Below are 11,816 nucleotides of genomic sequence, written 5' to 3' on the forward strand. Positions count from 1 at the left end.
TGATTTAGATTCAAATCCATGCGAAGTAGAAGGATTAGCTTCAAATACATTAGATGCAAATGGTTTAGCCTCAAATACTTGTGATATACATGATTTAGCTTCAACTGCATCCGAAACAAACGAATTAGCTTCAAATCCAAGCGATACACATGATTTATCTTGAAATCAATGCGAAGTTGAAGGCTTTGCTTCAAATCCATGCGAAGCGAATGGTTTAGCTTCAAATACTTGTGATATACACGATTTATCTTCAAATGCAGGCGAAAAAAACGAGTTAGCTTCAAATCCATGCGAAACACATGGTTTAGCTTCAAATACTTGTGATTTACATGATTTATCTTCAACTCAATGCGAAAGAAACGAATTAGCTTCAAATGCAAGCGAAACGCATAATTCAGCTTCCAATACGTTCGAAACACATGGTTCAGATTAATATTCATGCAAAACAAATGGTTCAGCTTCAAATACTTGTGATATACATGAATTAGCTTCAAATGCAGGCGAAACAAACCAGTAGGCTTCAAAACAAAGCGATACACACGATTTAGATTCAAATTCATGCGAAGTAGGAGGCTTAGCTTCAAATCCATGCGAAACGAATGGTATAGCTTCAAATACTTGTGATATACATGATTTAGCTTCAACTGCATGCGAAACAAACGAGTTAGCTTCAAATCCATGCGAAACGAATGGTTTAGCTTCAAATACTTGCGAGTATAGGTGATATGGCTTCAAATGCAGGCGAAACAAACTAGTTAGCTTCAAATCCATGCAAAACAAATGATATAGCTTCAGATACTTGTAATACACATGATTTAGCTTCAACTGCATGCGAAACAAAAGAGTTACCATCAAATCCATGCGAATCACATGATTTAGCTTCAAATCAATGCGAAGTAGAAGGCTTATCTTCGAAACCATGCGAAACAGATGGTTTAGCTTCAAATACTTGTGATATACATGGTTTTGCTTCAACTGCGTGGGCAACAAACGAGTTAGCTTCAAATCCATGCGAAACACATGATTTAGCTTCAAATTCATTCCAAACACATGGTTTAGCTTAATACTCATGCGAAACACATGGTTTACTTTAATATACATGCAAAACAAATCGTTCAGCTTCAAATACTTGTGATATACATGATTGAGCTTCAACTGCATGTGAAACAAACGTGCTACCATCAAATCCAAGCGAAACATATGATTTAGCTTCAAATCCATGCGAAACGGATGACTGAGCTTCAAATACTTGCGATTATACGTGATATAACTTCGAATGCAGACGAAACAACCGAGTTAGCTTCAAATCCATACCAAACACAAGATTTAGCTTCCAATCAATGCTAAGTAGAAGGCTTAGTTTCAAATCCAAGCGAAACACATGATTTAGCTTCAAACTCATGCGAATCAAATGGTTTGGCTTCCAATACTTGTGATATACATGATTTAGCTTCAACTGCATGCGAAACTAACGAGTTAGCTTCAAATACTTGCGAGTATAGGTGATATGGCTTCAAATGCAGGCGAAACACACGAGTTAGCTTCAAATCCATGCGAAACAAATGATATAGCTTCAAATACTTGCGATATACATGATTTAGCTTCAACTGCATGCGAAACAAAGGAGTTACCTTCAAATCAATGCGAATCACATGATTTAGCTTCAAATCAATGCGAAACACATGGTTTAGCTTAATATTCATGCGAAACAGATGGTTTAGATTCAAATATTTCCGGTAAACATGATTTAGCTTCAACTGCATGCGAAACAAACGAGTTAGCATCAAATACAAGCGAAACACATGATTTAGCTTCAAATCAATGCGAAGTGGAAGGCTTAGCTTCAAATCGATGCGAAACAAATGGTTCAGTTTCAAATAATTGTGATATACATGATTTAGCTTCAACTGCATGCGAAACAAACGAGTTAGCTTCAAATCCAAGAGAATCACATGATCTAGCTTCAAATCAAAGCGAAGTAGAAGGCTTAGCTTCTAATCCATGCGAAACGAATGGTTTAGCTACAAATACTTGCGAATATAAATGATATAGCTTCAAATGCAGGCGAAATAAAACGAGTTAGTTTCAAATCCACGCGGAACACATGATTTAACTTCACATTAATGCGCAGTGGAAGGCATAGCTTCAAATCCATGCGAAACAAATGGTTCAGCTTCAAATAATTGTGATATACATGATTTAGCGTCAACTGCAGGCGAAACAAACGAAATGGCTTCAAATCCAAGCGAATACATGATTTAGCTTCAAATCAATACGAAGTAGGAGGCTTAGCTTCAAATCCATGCGAAACGAATTATTTATCTTCAAATACTGGCGAATATAAGTGATATTGGTTCAAATGCAGGCGATACAAACGAGTTATCTTCAAACCAAAGCGAAACACATGATTTTGCTTCAAATCAATGCGAAGGTGAAGGCTTAGCTTCAAATCCATGCAAAACAAATAGTTTATCTTCAAATACTTGCGAATATAAGTGATATAGCTTCAACTGCATGCGAATCAAACGAGTTATCTTCAAACCATATCGAAACACATGATTTAGATTCAAATCAATGCGAAGTAGAAGGCTTTGTTTCAAATCCATGCAAATCAAATGGTATTGCTTCAAATACTTTGTGATATACATGATTTAGCTTCAAATGCATGCGAAACAAACGAGTTAGCTCCAAATCCAAGCGAAACACATTACTTAGCTTCAAATCAATGCGAAGTAGAAGGCTTAGCTTCAAATCCATGAGAAACAAATGGTTTTGCTACAAATACTTGTGATATACATGATTTAGCTTCAACTGCAGTCGAAACAAACGAGTTAGATTCAAATTCATGCGAAACACATGATTTAGCTTCAAATCAATGCGACGTAGAAGGTTTAGCTTCAAATCCATGCGAAACAAATGGTTTAGCTTCAAATACTTGCAGTATACATTATTTATCTTCAACTGCATTCGTATCAAACGAGTTTGCTTCACATCCAAGCGAAACACATGGTTTAGCTTCATATCAGTGCGAAGAAGAAGGCTTAGCATCATCTCCATGCGACACAAATTATTTAGCTTCATATACTTACGATATAAGTGATATAGCTTCAAATGCAGGCGGAACAAACGAGTTAGCTTCAAATCCATGCGAAACACATGATCTAGCTTCAAATCAATGCGAAATAGAAGGCTCATCATCGAATCCATGCGAAACAGATGGTTTAGATTCAAATACTTGTGATATACGTGATTCAGCTTCAAATGCATTTGAAACAAACGAGTTAGCTTCAAATCCATGCGAAACACGTGATTTAGATTCATATCAATGCGAAGTAGAAGGCTTATCTTCAAATCCATGTGAACCACATGATTTAGATTCAAATCCATGCGAAGTAGAAGGATTAGCTTCAAATACATTAGATGCAAATGGTTTAGCCTCAAATACTTGTGATATACATGATTTAGCTTCAACTGCATCCGAAACAAACGAATTAGCTTCAAATCCAAGCGATACACATGATTTATCTTGAAATCAATGCGAAGTTGAAGGCTTTGCTTCAAATCCATGCGAAGCGAATGGTTTAGCTTCAAATACTTGTGATATACACGATTTATCTTCAAATGCAGGCGAAAAAAAACGAGTTAGCTTCAAATCCATGCGAAACACATGGTTTAGCTTCAAATACTTGTGATTTACATGATTTATCTTCAACTGCATGCGAAAGAAACGAATTAGCTTCAAATGCAAGCGAAACGCATAATTCAGCTTCCAATACGTTCGAAACACATGGTTCAGATTAATATTCATGCAAAACAAATGGTTCAGCTTCAAATACTTGTGATATACATGAATTAGCTTCAAATGCAGGCGAAACAAACCAGTAGGCTTCAAAACAAAGCGATACACACGATTTAGATTCAAATTCATGCGAAGTAGGAGGCTTAGCTTCAAATCCATGCGAAACGAATGGTATAGCTTCAAATACTTGTGATATACATGATTTAGCTTCAACTGCATGCGAAACAAACGAGTTAGCTTCAAATCCAAGCGAAACACATGATTTAGCTTCAAATTCTTGCGAATCACATGGTTTAGCTTCAAATCCTTGCGATGCAAATGGTATAGCTTCAAATACTTGTTTATACATAATTTAGCTTCAACTGCATGCGAAACAAACGAATTAGCTTCAAATGCAAGCGAAACACATGATTTAGATTCAAATTCATGCGTAGTAGGAGGCTTAGATTGAAATCCATGCGAAACGAAAGGTTTAGCTTCAAATACTTGTGATATACATGATTTAGCTTCAACTGCATGCGAAACAAACGAGTTAGCTTCAAATCCAAGCGAAACACATGATTTAGCTTCAAATCAATGCGAAGTAGTAGCCTTAGTTTCAAATTTATGCGAAACGAATGATTTAGCTTCAAATCATTGCGAAGTAGAAGGCTAAGCTTCAAATCCATTCGAAACGCATGACTGAGCTTCAAATACTTGCGATTATACGTGATATAACTTCGAATGCAGGTGAAACAACCGAGTTAGCTTCAAATCCATACGAAACACAAGATTTAGATTCTAATCAATGCGAAGTAGAAGGCTTAGTAGCAAATCCAAGCAAAACACATGATTTAGCTTCAAATTCATGCGAATCAAATGGTTTGGCATCCAATACTTGTGATATACATGATTTAGCTTCAACTGCATGCGAAACAAACGAGTTAGCTTCAAATCCATGCGAAACGAATGGTTTAGCTTCAAATACTTGCGAGTATAGGTGATATGGCTTCAAATGCAGGCGAAACAAACTAGTTAGCTTCAAATCCATGCAAAACAAATGATTTAGCTTCAAATACTTGTGATATACATGATATAGCTTCAACTGCATGCGAAACAAAAGAGTTACCATCAAATCCATGCGAATCACATGATTTAGCTTCAAATCAATGCGAAGTAGAAGGCTTATCTTCGAAACCATGCGAAACAGATGGTTTAGCTTCAAATACTTGTGATATACATGGTTTTGCTTCAACTGCGTGGGCAACAAACGAGTTAGCTTCAAATCCATGCGAAACACATGATTTAGCTTCAAATTCATTCCAAACACATGGTTTAGCTTAATACTCATGCGAAACACATGGTTTACTTTAATATACATGCAAAACAAATCGTTCAGCTTCAAATACTTGTGATATACATGATTGAGCTTCAACTGCATGTGAAACAAACGTGCTACCATCAAATCCAAGCGAAACATATGATTTAGCTTCAAATCCATGCGAAACGGATGACTGAGCTTCAAATACTTGCGATTATACGTGATATAACTTCGAATGCAGACGAAACAACCGAGTTAGCTTCAAATCTATACCAAACACAAGATTTAGCTTCCAATCAATGCTAAGTAGAAGGCTTAGTTTCAAATCCAAGCGAAACACATGATTTAGCTTCAAACTCATGCGAATCAAATGGTTTGGCTTCCAATACTTGTGATATACATGATTTAGCTTCAACTGCATGCGAAACTAACGAGTTAGCTTCAAATACTTGCGAGTATAGGTGATATGGCTTCAAATGCAGGCGAAACACACGAGTTAGCTTCAAATCCATGCGAAACAAATGATATAGCTTCAAATACTTGCGATATACATGATTTAGCTTCAACTGCATGCGAAACAAAGGAGTTACCTTCAAATCAATGCGAATCACATGATTTAGCTTCAAATCAATGCGAAACACATGGTTTAGCTTAATATTCATGCGAAACAGATGGTTTAGATTCAAATATTTCCGGTAAACATGATTTAGCTTCAACTGCATGCGAAACAAACGAGTTAGCATCAAATACAAGCGAAACACATGATTTAGCTTCAAATCAATGCGAAGTGGAAGGCTTAGCTTCAAATCGATGCGAAACAAATGGTTCAGTTTCAAATAATTGTGATATACATGATTTAGCTTCAACTGCATGCGAAACAAACGAGTTAGCTTCAAATCCAAGAGAATCACATGATCTAGCTTCAAATCAAAGCGAAGTAGAAGGCTTAGCTTCTAATCCATGCGAAACGAATGGTTTAGCTACAAATACTTGCGAATATAAATGATATAGCTTCAACTGCAGGCGAAATAAAACGAGTTAGTTTCAAATCCACGCGGAACACATGATTTAACTTCACATTAATGCGCAGTGGAAGGCATAGCTTCAAATCCATGCGAAACAAATGGTTCAGCTTCAAATAATTGTGATATACATGATTTAGCGTCAACTGCAGGCGAAACAAACGAAATGGCTTCAAATCCAAGCGAATACATGATTTAGCTTCAAATCAATACGAAGTAGGAGGCTTAGCTTCAAATCCATGCGAAACGAATTATTTATCTTCAAATACTGGCGAATATAAGTGATATTGGTTCAAATGCAGGCGATACAAACGAGTTATCTTCAAACCAAAGCGAAACACATGATTTTGCTTCAAATCAATGCGAAGGTGAAGGCTTAGCTTCAAATCCATGCAAAACAAATAGTTTAGCTTCAAATACTTGCGAATATAAGTGATATAGCTTCAACTGCATGCGAATCAAACGAGTTATCTTCAAACCATATCGAAACACATGATTTAGATTCAAATCAATGCGAAGTAGAAGGCTTTGTTTCAAATCCATGCAAATCAAATGGTTTTGCTTCAAATACTTTGTGATATACATGATTTAGCTTCAAATGCATGCGAAACAAACGAGTTAGCTCCAAATCCAAGCGAAACACATTACTTAGCTTCAAATCAATGCGAAGTAGAAGGCTTAGCTTCAAATCCATGAGAAACAAATGGTTTTGCTACAAATACTTGTGATATACATGATTTAGCTTCAACTGCAGTCGAAACAAACGAGTTAGATTCAAATTCATGCGAAACACATGATTTAGCTTCAAATCAATGCGACGTAGAAGGTTTAGCTTCAAATCCATGCGAAACAAATGGTTTAGCTTCAAATACTTGCAGTATACATTATTTATCTTCAACTGCATTCGTATCAAACGAGTTTGCTTCACATCCAAGCGAAACACATGGTTTAGCTTCATATCAGTGCGAAGAAGAAGGCTTAGCATCATCTCCATGCGACACAAATTATTTAGCTTCATATACTTACGATATAAGTGATATAGCTTCAAATGCAGGCGGAACAAACGAGTTAGCTTCAAATCCATGCGAAACACATGATCTAGCTTCAAATCAATGCGAAATAGAAGGCTCATCATCGAATCCATGCGAAACAGATGGTTTAGATTCAAATACTTGTGATATACGTGATTCAGCTTCAAATGCATTTGAAACAAACGAGTTAGCTTCAAATCCATGCGAAACACGTGATTTAGATTCATATCAATGCGAAGTAGAAGGCTTATCTTCAAATCCATGTGAACCACATGATTTAGATTCAAATCCATGCGAAGTAGAAGGATTAGCTTCAAATACATTAGATGCAAATGGTTTAGCCTCAAATACTTGTGATATACTTGATTTAGCTTCAACTGCATCCGAAACAAACGAATTAGCTTCAAATCCAAGCGATACACATGATTTATCTTGAAATCAATGCGAAGTTGAAGGCTTTGCTTCAAATCCATGCGAAGCGAATGGTTTAGCTTCAAATACTTGTGATATACACGATTTATCTTCAAATGCAGGCGAAAAAAAACGAGTTAGCTTCAAATCCATGCGAAACACATGGTTTAGCTTCAAATACTTGTGATTTACATGATTTATCTTCAACTGCATGCGAAAGAAACGAATTAGCTTCAAATGCAAGCGAAACGCATAATTCAGCTTCCAATACGTTCGAAACACATGGTTCAGATTAATATTCATGCAAAACAAATGGTTCAGCTTCAAATACTTGTGATATACATGAATTAGCTTCAAATGCAGGCGAAACAAACCAGTAGGCTTCAAAACAAAGCGATACACACGATTTAGATTCAAATTCATGCGAAGTAGGAGGCTTAGCTTCAAATCCATGCGAAACGAATGGTATAGCTTCAAATACTTGTGATATACATGATTTAGCTTCAACTGCATGCGAAACAAACGAGTTAGCTTCAAATCCAAGCGAAACACATGATTTAGCTTCAAATTCTTGCGAATCACATGGTTTAGCTTCAAATCCTTGCGATGCAAATGGTATAGCTTCAAATACTTGTTTATACATAATTTAGCTTCAACTGCATGCGAAACAAACGAATTAGCTTCAAATGCAAGCGAAACACATGATTTAGATTCAAATTCATGCGTAGTAGGAGGCTTAGATTGAAATCCATGCGAAACGAAAGGTTTAGCTTCAAATACTTGTGATATACATGATTTAGCTTCAACTGCATGCGAAACAAACGAGTTAGCTTCAAATCCAAGCGAAACACATGACTTAGCTTCAAATCAATGCGAAGTAGTAGCCTTAGTTTCAAATTTATGCGAAACGAATGATTTAGCTTCAAATCATTGCGAAGTAGAAGGCTAAGCTTCAAATCCATTCGAAACGCATGACTGAGCTTCAAATACTTGCGATTATACGTGATATAACTTCGAATGCAGGTGAAACAACCGAGTTAGCTTCAAATCCATACGAAACACAAGATTTAGATTCTAATCAATGCGAAGTAGAAGGCTTAGTAGCAAATCCAAGCAAAACACATGATTTAGCTTCAAATTCATGCGAATCAAATGGTTTGGCATCCAATACTTGTGATATACATGATTTAGCTTCAACTGCATGCGAAACAAACGAGTTAGCTTCAAATCCATGCGAAACGAATGGTTTAGCTTCAAATACTTGCGAGTATAGGTGATATGGCTTCAAATGCAGGCGAAACAAACTAGTTAGCTTCAAATCCATGCAAAACAAATGATATAGCTTCAGATACTTGTAATACACATGATTTAGCTTCAACTGCATGCGAAACAAAAGAGTTACCTTCAAATCCATGCGAATCACATGATTTAGCTTCAAATCAATGCGAAGTAGAAGGCTTATCTTCGAAACCATGCGAAACAGATGGTTTAGCTTCAAATACTTGTGATATACATGGTTTTGCTTCAACTGCGTGGGCAACAAACGAGTTAGCTTCAAATCCATGCGAAACACATGATTTAGCTTCAAATTCATTCCAAACACATGGTTTAGCTTAATACTCATGCGAAACACATGGTTTACTTTAATATACATGCAAAACAAATCGTTCAGCTTCAAATACTTGTGATATACATGATTGAGCTTCAACTGCATGTGAAACAAACGTGCTACCTTCAAATCCAAGCGAAACATATGATTTAGCTTCAAATCCATGCGAAACGGATGACTGAGCTTCAAATACTTGCGATTATACGTGATATAACTTCGAATGCAGACGCAACAACCGAGTTAGCTTCAAATCCATACCAAACACAAGATTTAGCTTCCAATCAATGCTAAGTAGAAGGCTTAGTTTCAAATCCAAGCGAAACACATGATTTAGCTTCAAATGAATGCGAAGTAGAAGGCTTTGCATCAAATCCAAGCGAATACATGATTTAGCATCAAATCAATATGACGTAGGAGGCTTAGCTTCAAATCCAAGCGAAACGAATAGTTTAGCTTCAAATACTTGCGAGTAAAGATGATATTGCTTCAAATGCAGGCGAAACAAACGAGTTAGCTTCAAATCCATGCAAAACAAATGATATAGCTTCAAATACTTGTAATACACATTATTTAGCTTCAACTGCATGCGAAACAAACGAGTCAGCTTCCAATTCAAGCGAAACACATGGTTTAGCTTCAAATTCATGCGAAGTAGAAGACTTATCTTCGAAACCATGCGAAACAGATGGTTTAGCTTCAAATACTTGTGATATACATGATTTAGCTTCAACTGCATGCGAAACAAATGAGTAACCTTCAAATCCATGCGAATCACATGATTTAGCTTCAAATCAATGCGAAGTAGAAGGCTTATCTTCGAAACCATGCGAAACAGATGGTTTAGCTTCAAAAACTTGTGATATACATGATTTAGCTTCAATTGCAGGAGAAACAAACGAGTTAGCTTCAAATCCAAGCGAAACATATGATTTAGCTTCAAATATTTGCGAAGTAGAAGGCTTAGCTTCAAATCCATGTGAAACGAATGACTGAGCTTCAAATACTTGCGATTATACGTGATATAACTTCGAATGCAGGCGAATCAACCGAGTTAGCTTCAAATCCACACGAAACACAAGATTTAGCTTCTAATCAATGCGAAGTAGAAGGCTTAGTTTCAAATCCAAGCGAAACACATGATTTAGCTTCAAATTCATGCGAATCAAATGGTTTGGCTTCCAATACTTGTGATATACATGATTTAGCTTCAACTGCATGCGAAACTAACGAGTTAGCTTCAAATACTTGCGAGTATAGGTGATATGGCTTCAAATGCAGGCGAAACAAACGAGTTAGCTTCAAATCCATGCGAAACAAATGATATAGCTTCAAATACTTGCGATATACATGATGTAGCTTCAACTGCATGCGAAACAAAGGAGTTACCTTCAAATCAATGCGAATCACATGATTTAGCATCAAATCAATGCGAAACACATGGTTTAGCTTAATATTCATGCGAAACAGATGGTTTAGATTCAAATATTTCTGGTAAACATGATTTAGCTTCAACTGCATGCGAAACAAACGAGTTAGCATCAAATACAAGCGAAACACATGACTTAGCTTCAAATCAATGCGAAGTGGAAGGCTTAGCTTCAAATCGATGCGAAACAAATGGTTCAGTTTCAAATAATTGTGATATACATGATTTAGCTTCAACTGCATGCGAAACAAACGAGTTAGCTTCAAATCCAAGAGAATCACATGATCTAGCTTCAAATCAAAGCGAAGTAGAAGGCTTAGCTTCTAATCCATGCGAAACGAATGGTTTAGCTACAAATACTTGCGAATATAAATGATATAGCTTCAAATGCAGGCGAAATAAAACGAGTTAGTTTCAAATCCACGCGGAACACATGATTTAACTTCACATTAATGCGCAGTGGAAGGCATAGCTTCAAATCCATGCGAAACAAATGGTTCAGCTTCAAATAATTGTGATATACATGATTTAGCGTCAACTGCAGGCGAAACAAACGAAATGGCTTCAAATCCAAGCGAATACATGATTTAGCTTCAAATCAATGTGCAGTAGAAGGCTTAGCTTCAAATCCATGCGAATCTAATGGTTTAGCTTCAAGTACTTGTGATATACATGATTTAGCTACAACTGCATGCCAAACAAACGAGATAGCTTCAAATCCTAGAGAAACACATGATATAGCATCAAATTCAAGCGATACAAATGGTTTAGCTTAATACTCATGCGAAACATATGGTTTAGCTTAATATTCATGCGAATCAAATGGTTGAGCTTCAAATACTTGCAATATACATGATTGAGCTTCAAATGCAGGCGAATCAAACGAGTTGGCTTCAAATCCAAGCGAAACACATGATTTAGCTACATATCAATGCGAACAAGGAGACATAGATTCTAATGCATGCGAATCAAATGATTTATCTTCAAATACTTGTGATATACATGATTTAGCTTCATCTGCATGCGAAACAAACGTGTTAGCATAAAATCCTAGCGAAACACATGATTTAGCTTCAAATCAGTGCGAAGTAGAAGGCTTAGCTTCAAATCCATGCGAAACGAATGATTGGGCTTCAAATGCTTGCGAATATGAGTGATATAGTTTCAAATGCAGGCGAAACCAACGAGTTAGCTTCAAATCCATGCGAAACACATGAT

This window comes from Megalopta genalis, unplaced genomic scaffold (assembly GCF_051020955.1).
Source record: "Megalopta genalis isolate 19385.01 unplaced genomic scaffold, iyMegGena1_principal scaffold0158, whole genome shotgun sequence".
Taxonomy (NCBI): domain Eukaryota; kingdom Metazoa; phylum Arthropoda; class Insecta; order Hymenoptera; family Halictidae; genus Megalopta; species Megalopta genalis.